At 47.2% G+C, this 9856-nt stretch overlaps 1 pseudogene; it reads left to right on the top strand.

Moving 5' to 3' along the window:
• Nucleotides 1-7390: 7390 nt before the first annotated feature.
• On the top strand, nucleotides 7391-8213 carry LOC146208681 (uncharacterized; annotated as a pseudogene).
• Nucleotides 8214-9856: the final 1643 nt, after the last annotated feature.

Below are 9856 nucleotides of genomic sequence, written 5' to 3'. Positions count from 1 at the left end.
TGAGGAACATGTTTAAACATGCCACTTTTCATATCGATATCTCAGAGGACTCACTGAAACAGCGAGAAAACTTTGTTTTGATGAAAGTTAGTTTTAAACCCTATTTATTTTTGACCAAGGTGGCGGCGAGTAATGAGCTTCTTCCAAGGCCTTTTTCGTGATTTTTCCAAAGTTCCACAGAGTGATGAAGGTAACACAATAGAGATTATTTTGCTGATGCTGCAAACTTCCGGCCATTACAAAGTGGTGCCACGTTCAACTGTGCTTGCGTAAAGGTGGGAGTCCTGCTTTTTTGCTTCAGAAACCTGCGCACCGTTTCGCTGGTTATGCTTTTATCGATCTCAGAATCGGCGATTTTGTCATGCTGCGCCGGCAAGATAAGCAAGGCATTCCTTTGAATTTTTTTTTTATCAAACGACTGTCCAGATGGCGCAGGTAAGCAGTCTGGAAACAATACAAGTTTGCCTGGGAATTCTTCGTGAGACGTTCCTTGCACACCAAGTAAAAGGCGACATTAATGATTTGGAAGCTGTTTCCGCTCATTGCTTCAAATCTAGGCCACCGTTTGGAGGTGATGAAAGCGAAAACCGGTTTAAACTGTGAGCGATTTGATTTATATACGCTTTCCCAAATTTGCATCAATATATAAGCAGTTATTTGCCTTCCGACACATCGAAGCCATTTTACATTCCTCAGGACATTTTGTTTCAGAATGTAACGAAATAAATGAAGCTAGCCAGAAGACACAGATATTTCTTACGTAAACCTCCGAAGACATATCATATATACCGATGAACGCTTGCATGAATAAAAAATGGGTAACGTCAAAGACTACCAAAAATTACCGACCGACCAGCTTATTGTACGTTACGTTATTAGATAGATGGATGTGTTTACAGCATGTAAATACAGAGAGTCGGCCGGAAAGTTGAGCATCTGGCCTGCTACCCTTCAATAGGTAAGGGGAAAAGGAGAATAGATAGGATTTTATTAGGTGACGATGAGATGAGAACGAGAAAGAATTAAATGAAAATTAGCTGTTGTTCAGTTTGTGGTTAAACCTGGAGTTCCACGAGAGCAATCTGCATGACTATGCTTAGGTTCAGCTTGAAAGTAAAAACAGATTTCGCGCACTGTAGTTTACGCTATGGTTTCAGCTTTATTTATGCCATAGGGGTATCCCTTCATGTATGAGCATTCCTTGCCTCTCAACGCTGCCCATTCTCACTCGGGTGTAGAAGACGTGTAGTTTTAGACATCGCCTCTGTGTCCAACTCCGGGGCACACCGCTGCCACAACGTTCGAACGAACCACCTGTCCTAGCAACTCGCTGTTGTTCGCCTCTACGAATTACCGAGTTATCTTTCTTCTTATTCTCTTTCTCCTCCTCCTCCTTCTTCTTCTTCATCATAGAGAGATAGCGAGATGTGGCCAATCTAGCTCTCGCTACAATGTACAGGTGCAGTAATTTGTCTTGCGAGCGCGAGTCTACTACCATGTCGGCCACAAAACGGCAAAAAGACTGCATAGCTTGTAAAGCTTTGCAATTATCCGATAAAGGCCCAGTAGTAAATCCTCCAAGAAAGGCCTGACCTCCAAACGCTTCAAAGAAGTTGTTAGCCTTATCCATTCGCGCGCAAATACACTAGGAACACAACCATTATATGCTCCATGGTCTCCATAATGCCGAAAGTTAAGCATACTGGGAAGTGCGGCCGTCCAAATAAATTCAAATATTTTTCGCATGAAATCCACGTTTAAACGAAATGAATGGTTCCAACGTGCATCATGACGTGGAATTCTACGCGAAACATAAAATGACAATGTCCGATGTAGTCTTTTGAGAAGGATATTTTGGGTGTCTAGCGGAGCGCAATAAGCCATCATAGCATTCCTCATACAGTTCGGAAAAAAAAAACGAATGGTATCCGTTCTTGAAAAAAGCCCAAATGTTTCGAAGCCACTGCAGTGGGCTGGCTTTGCTTCAGATTTTGCCGCTGATTTCCATCGAGCCCGTGGTAGGCAGAGATCCGTTGAAATATTATCATGTGTCACTCGGCATGCGAAGATGTAAGGACCTCCGTGATGCTTAGTGACAGATGCTTTTTCCACGAGATCCTGCGGTCAGTAATACATCTATTTATCTGTGATTGGAAACATAAGGTATTAACAATCTATTAAGAGAGATCAGGTAACAGCTGGCAAATTTACACGTAAAATGCGACCACTGCATACTTTTCTTCTGCTAAGAGAAAACGACGCCATAGGTATAGCGATGTCGATGATACAGTGCTTTGCAATCTCGTACGCTGTTGTGGGCGCATAGAACCAGAAGTTCAGATGCAGATGTCGTCAGCAAACGTATTGATGCGGATGCCGACCACTCACTGATCAGGATCAAAACCGCTAGGGGGCCAGATGGAGCGGACGCACTTCACATGAGCTCCTGCTTTGACGGTACATTTTATTCGGAAAACCTCAACGCTAGAGAAAGTGGGATACTCCATCGACTTCCATTAATCCAGCTGAATCCGCAGATAACAGAGTTTCATCCGTAAGGCCAGATTGTCATTCACGGCAACTTGAGATTTCTATAACTAGGCTGCGATGCCGTATCCCACATTTAAATTTCTATCTTTACAGGTCTGGTTTGGCACTGTCTCCAGTCTGCGCATTTTGCGGCGAACAGGAATCATTAGATCACTTTTTATTGTTTTGCCGCCGCTTCACTAAATTGAGAAGAGAGTGGATGGAAAGGCCATTGCAACAGCTGGGCCTCAATTTAAGCAGCCCGACATTGTTATCATTTGGCGCCAACATCCTTGGGCACAGTCACATGTGTGTTTTCACCGCCATGCAAATTTTTTTCCTGGAATCAAATCGTTTGCCTTGCTAAATATTTGAACATCACTTGTTCTATAATTGTAGTGTCAATCTCCCGTGTGTGTTACCACTTTTCATTTTATATATCATTTATTTCCCGTTTTGTTTCCTTTCAAAATCAATTTTTTTATGCAAGTATACTTCAAAAATTTTCTTTGCTACCAAATTCTTGGTCAATCCCTCTCTGTGGGTATGTGCCATAAGTTATTCGGACAACAGCAACAACAACCATCTTCTGGCCGTTCGCAGATCCGAAGAGGAGAACGCCGCACTAAGCCTAGCGACGTTGGGCCGTCGGCTCGACGAAACGCTGCTCAAGCTCATGCGGGAGCCGCCAAGGATGGCTGCTTACAACGCGGCGGCATCGACCGGCGCCACGACACCGACTCAAGAAAATACAACACGCGAAGAGAACGATACCAACCACTCCCAGAGGACACTCGAAAGCGGTGGATGATTTATTACAAAATACACGACTCGCGGCTAACTGCTGTTCCGGAGACCGGTACCGAAGCGGCGGACAAACTACCACTAAGCCAGCCAAAACAAAAGGAGAATCCTATTTGCAGAGACAGGCTACCTCGACTGCCGAAGGACGATTTCAAAGCCACTATTAGACCAAAGAATGTACTCAACATCAGCCAGCTGAGCACGCATCAGATGACCCGGGCTATAACCAAAGCATGTGGTAACCCAGACATCTGCAACGAAGGCAGCCTACATATACGGCTGCACAACGAATCTAGCATCGCAATAATGAGTACGCCAAGCAAGGAGACGTGAACGTTGTACAGAACATTCCGAGTCTGCGCTTCGGTGCAAACGACTACACTGTAACGACTTACATTGCCGCGCAGGACAATGCAAAGGGGTGATACACGGACTGGACGTCGGGACCCCACCTACCAAATTGCTATCCCATCTTAGGGTACATACCCAAGGAGGGGAAATTATTTATGCACGAATGCTTGGAAAATCTCAAAGCGCCGTCATAACATTTGAAGGCGAGATCGTCCTCCGCTACGTATATTGCTACGGCGGCGAGAGGTGTTGCTACCTCTACCTGTCATCGCGGCAAGTTTGCTATATATGCTTCAAGCCTGGGCATAAGGCGGACGTATGCCCGACACCTGCCGTCGTTGTCTGCTCAACCCGCGGTGATCCAGTCATCGAGGATGGCCATTCGTGTGAGCCCAGGTGTGCGCTGTGTAAGGAAGCGCAACCCACAGGTGCAAAAGGAGTGCAAAAAACGCCTAAGAAAACCGAGGAGTCCACAAACCAGAACGAAAGAGGAGACCGACAGCAGAGCAAAGGGCGATGGCGGCACATGTGGACGCGGCCGGGCTCCGAAGCGCTGGTTAAGCTCAGATTCTACTTCGCCACCCGGGTCCAGATCGGCGTCGCGCTCGAGATCAAGGACCAGGGAGCCCCCAGAAACAAAAAAGCAGCTGCAGAAGAGGACAAAAAAGGAGCAACACAGTAAGTTGAGCTGGGCAGCTCAGCTTTTCTCTACTTCTCCCACTGCTCGAAAGAACATGAATGCGCAAACACAATTCAGTAAAAACGTCAGCGGGCAACCTAACGAAGTGCAAGAACTAAGAAAAACCATTCTAGCTGAAGCCCAGAGAAAACGGCAGACTGACACCACAGCGCGAATAGATGAAACTTAACCAGCCACAATAAGGCGGCAAGAATTCGCAACTGCCATGGCAGCCATGAACAGCTCACTAGCGAATCTTAGTAACCTAATTTCTAACTTCCAAGTAGAGGCGCGCAGAGATAGAGAACGCCTAGTACAATTCACAAGCATGAAATCCAAAGGCAAACTCTATAATAGGCCATTTGCCGAGCATGGCGAGGAACCGTAAGAGCTCGGTCAAGTTGGAAACCCTTAAAAAATGGCAGGTAATTGCCGCGGGATCCACGAAAAGCGGGGTTTTCTTAAACAACACATCAGAAATAGCACAGTACGACCAGATATAGTCGCCCTACGAGAAACCGGCTGCTCCCCCACTCTCCCTGGCTACTCAGCATATGAGCGACCGGGGGAAAGGAAGGTCTTCACGCTGGTTGCCGAAACTGTCACCGCAATCAGACAAAATATCGAAGGAACGGACATTCACCACATTCTTTTCGAGGTCATTACCTAAACGAGAAGCCAAGAAAGCATCTTCCTGCTTAACCTATACAGCCCGCCCAGCTGAAGGAACGCTAGTTTCAGCTACCAGCTGGGAAAGGAAGAACAAGCAGCAGGCAAGAGGGGTCTTCACATCCTGGGAGACCCTAATGCCTCGCGTAAAAGCTGGGTCTATGTCAGAAAAACTCAGAAAGGCAAAGATCTAGCCAGAGAAACTGATTGAAGTAGGATCACCCTAATCACAGATCATACCCAGCTAACCCGAGTGAAAAAAGCATAAACCGCGATAAGGGCCCAGACTTAGCGTTCATCGAAGGAATAAGGCAGGCAAGATGGGAGAACGACGGAGAGACACTAGGCACTGACCACTGCATATTGCGCATCCAGATAGAAACCCTCCCGATCAGTAAAAAAATACGCCAGGCTAGGCTCATCCAGTGGGAAGCCTATACAAACCCCAGGGCGGCGTCCGAAGATAGAGATCACGGACATTAAGGACTGGGTTGCGGGTATGAATTCGGACTGGGAAAAGTGACTAGAAAGGTCGCTCTCGTCACCAAAACGCCTAACGTGGATATACATCTCTTACTCCTCTGGGGTTCTAGACGGGGGTTGCTAAGGAGATGGAAAAGGCAGAAGCACAATAGAAAGCTCACGCATAAGATCGCCGAGGTCGCAAAACAAGCAGAAGAATATGCGACGGAGCTCACAAAACGGGACTGGGACCAGAAATGAAACGAGCTACAGGGGAACCTAGGCTTGGCGAAGACGTGGAGCTTGCAAAAGGCTTTCATGGACCCAACTAAGACCAAATGTGGAAACCGTAAGACGCTCCAAAGGATCGCGCACCAGTTCGAAGGTACGGACCGGGAACTGTTAGAGAACATCAAGCAGCGATAATCGGCGACAAAACGGACGCCGACTATAGCTCGCCATACACTGGTGAAGCAAATCTCGCTCTCGACGAACCCATTAGGATAGAAGAAATCAGACACGCTGTGCTGTCGGCCACAAAAACACCACCCCCGGCAAATATGGCATTACCAACGCCATGATAAGGAACCTGGATGATAATTCAATCAACAGATTTACTGAATTCATCAATACACACTGGGCGCAGGGGACCATCCCGAAAAACTGTTCTTATGTGGAAATAGTAATAATTCCTAAATCGGGAAAAACTTCCAGCCTGCAAAATTTACGTCCTATTTCGTTGACGTCAAGTTTAGGAAAGGTATATGAAAGAATTGTGCTTCAGAGGTTGCAAACCCTCCTGGAGGACAAAGACCTCATGCCGCACACTAGGTTCGGATCCTGAAAACACCTCTTAACACAGGACGTCCTCCTGCAGATGCAGGATGTCCTCCTGTCCCGCAATAAGGAGAAAACGCCGTGCTCGCGGTCGACCTTAAAGTGGCATTAGACAACGTCACTCACTGAGCAGTGCTAGATGGGCTCTGCAACTTAGATTGCGGGCAGAAAATACACAGCTACGTGAAAGCCTTCCTGAGTAACAGCCACCATTGGATCCCCTTCCACACCCGCAAAAAGGGAACACCGCAAGGCTCAGTGATATCCCATATGATCTTTAACATCGTTATGATCGGCTTTGCAAATGAACTCGAAAAAAAATCGAAGGAGCCAGGCATGCTATCTACGCTGATGACATCACAATCTGGGTGAGCAGGGAATTCTTAGCAGACAAACAAGACTGTCTACAGAGAGCAGCAGACACTGTCAACGCATACGCCCGACATTGCGGACTTGAATGTTCTCCGGAAAAATCTGAGGTGCTCAGAGTCCACAGAATAAGGTACTATCTGCACAGCTCCATAGACGTATACATAGTGAGGAAGAAGAACCCGGAAGCGTCGCAAATCAAAATCCTAGCCATGCGGATAAAAGCAACTGGCGTATAAATCAAACAATCAGGCAGCCAGCAAATACCACAGCGCAGATCACGCTAATAATCGCAAGAATCTCCAGCAGAAGACGAGGCATGTCCGCGGACAACACATTTAGGCTGGTACAAGCCCTCATTGTAAGTCGCATTCTATATGCTGTGTCCTACTAAATTGTGCTCGAACAGGAAAAGGAACACCTGGAGGCAATCCTGAGGAGAGCCTACAAATGCGCTCTTGGGCTACCTGTCAACACCTCGACGGAAAAAGCATTGGCATAAACAACACAGAACAAGAGCATATCGAGTCCCACCTTCTCGCTCTGAAAATAAGACTTATGCAGACGCAAACGGGAAGGAACACGCTTAATATTCTGGGCATGAGAGATGCTTGCTCAGAAATAAATAGCACGAGGAGCATACCGAAGGAGATAAGAGAGATCATTAGACTCAACCCGATTCCGAAAAACATGCATCCGAAAATACATAAGACCAGAAGAGAGGCAAGATCGAGGCACACAAAACAAGCCTCGCATAAAAAAAAAACATATTGTACGTCGACGTGACCACGTACAAAGAACAGTACGGAGCGGTAGCCTGCGTGGTTGATCACCAGCTTAGCGAAATCAACTGCGCCTCGATCAAAAGCAACAACATTCTCGAGGCTGTGAAAGCTGCAATCGCTCTCGCTATCACCCAATAGGGCGAAGAGGCTACTGCACAAATAATTACCGACTCGGAAGAAGCATGCAGAAGGTATAGCAGCGGACGCATATCCACGGTGGCCATCCTCATACTCAAGGCAAGAAAAATCACCTTTTCGAGATGTTTCATAAAGTGGACACCAGGTCATTAGACTGTCAACGGTAACTAATGTGCCGACGCCAATGCCCGAGCATACGCCAACCGGGTGGTGCACAACGACTGGGAACTGGACGCAGTCACTAGACGCTATGGAGCCATCCTTGAACATCAAAGAGCCTTAAGGAGGATCTACCCACCTCCCCACTAACACCTTAATAGAGAGCAGTCGGTTTCCTGGACACAGCTACAGATTAATACATACCATAACCTGAGTTGAGAATAACATATGAGAATAAATGCTCACTATGCGGGGAACCCCCTACACTGTACCATGTTACATGGACGTGTCAAAAAACAGGTAGCGCCAAAAAACACCCCACCAAACCGGAGCAGTGGAAGGCTGCGCTGCCCTGCTTGACCCCTGATGACCAGCTCAAACTGGTCGACAGAGCGCGCAAGACGGCAAAGGCCACTGGGACCCTGGACTGAAGGCCCCACCTATGCCGGGACAATTCCCTTTGTCTAAATAGTTTTTCATTCATTCATTCATTCACTGATCAGACCAATTATCGCAACGTTACGTAAATTTTGGCTAAGGAACCCTCCTTGTGGAACCCCGGGGCACTGCTGATAGTTAGTCTACTACCACCAAGCGCCGTCATGTAGACTGAGTGGCCGCTGGTTTAATCACAATCACCAAATGCGAGCAATCCTTATTGGGAATTCAGCGAAGGTGGCGTAAAATATTCTGAACATCATTGACTTGGTGATGGTTAGTTGCCTCTGTCCACAATCATTTTACGACAATGTCTCCCTACTTCAACTTCACTCCACCGTTGGGAATAGGCCAGGGAACAGAATAGGTGCCTTTCTCGCAGATGTGAGGACAAGCTCATGATCACATGCCATATACTCGACAGTAGCTCGTGAGGATCCAGCGATAAACAGATATTTGTTCAGCGTAGTCGTCGTAACCGTTCAAGATGGCGCATTTTTTGTCACCTTCTTGTTAAGATATTTACTAAGGTAATCGGCGATACTATCAGGACCACCTTAAACTTCAATCAACCAAAAGGTTAGGTAGGCTTTGTAATGGTCACTCAAGTATAGATCATAACAGCACTATCAGGGGACAAAACATGCATGTTCAGAATATAACTAACCCATGCACACAGCATTCATAGATTCATGAAGTTATTTGACAGAGCCAAACCTAAAGAAGCATGAAGGCAGTGAAGAACCAGGTATTCAAGAGCTATTTGTCAAAGTGCTGTAATATATCTAGACTGGCGCAACAGCAAAACTAATTCTTTGTACTGCTACTGTTCAGATACTGGCTCTGTAACTGAGCCACTTCCGCTGCCTTGTTGTGGCTGTAGGAAGAAGGAAAAGAAAATGCAAGGGCCTCCGACTGGCTCTGTAGCTGATCTACCTCCGCTGCCTCGTGCGGACAGAATATAAATTGGTTCACAGGAAGGGAAAGGCGCAGTATCTGTCACACTTACTCTGTGGACACCTGAACCGCGCCGTAATCGAAGGGATAAAGGTGGGAGTGAAAGTGGCAAGGCAGAAAGGGAAGCCGTAGTGGAGGGCTACGGAGTTTTTTGACCACCTGGGGATCTTTACAACAACGCTGACATCGCCGTCATTGCACACGCCACCACGGGTGGTGGACGTCGGCTGTTGCGGCGTGCGTCTTTCTTTCCCTCTGCTTTTCGTTCTTCTCTATATTCTCTTCTATCTACACGAGACAGCGGAGGTGGCTCAGCTACAGAGCGAGTAGCAGGCCCGTGCATTTTCTTTTCCTTCTTCGTACAGCCACTACAACAACAACAGCACACGGACGCCACTTCGTTTTGCCTCCATCGAAGCGCAGAAAATAGAGAAAAAAGAAAATGAAGACGGGGAGAAAGACGTGCGCCGCAACCGCAGCCGTCGTCCACCACCTAAGCGGTGGCAGGTGCAATGACGACCTACAACCGATAAAAATTTGGTAGCTGGCTAGTTGTTGTTGTTATGAACTTAATTTTTCACCGATGTAGGAGGCCCCCTACTCCCCGCCCACGGCACGCAGGCCTATGGGACGGAGTCCGGGGCCTCCGCGACTAAAGACAGGCGAAGCGACAGTGTTT

This window comes from Amblyomma maculatum, chromosome 1 (assembly GCF_055883805.1).
Source record: "Amblyomma maculatum isolate TAMU_Amacu chromosome 1, ASM5588380v1, whole genome shotgun sequence".
NCBI classification, from domain to species: Eukaryota; Metazoa; Arthropoda; class Arachnida; order Ixodida; family Ixodidae; genus Amblyomma; species Amblyomma maculatum.
Note: the sequence above shows the minus strand (reverse complement) of the source record. Positions and strands in the feature narration are given on the sequence as shown.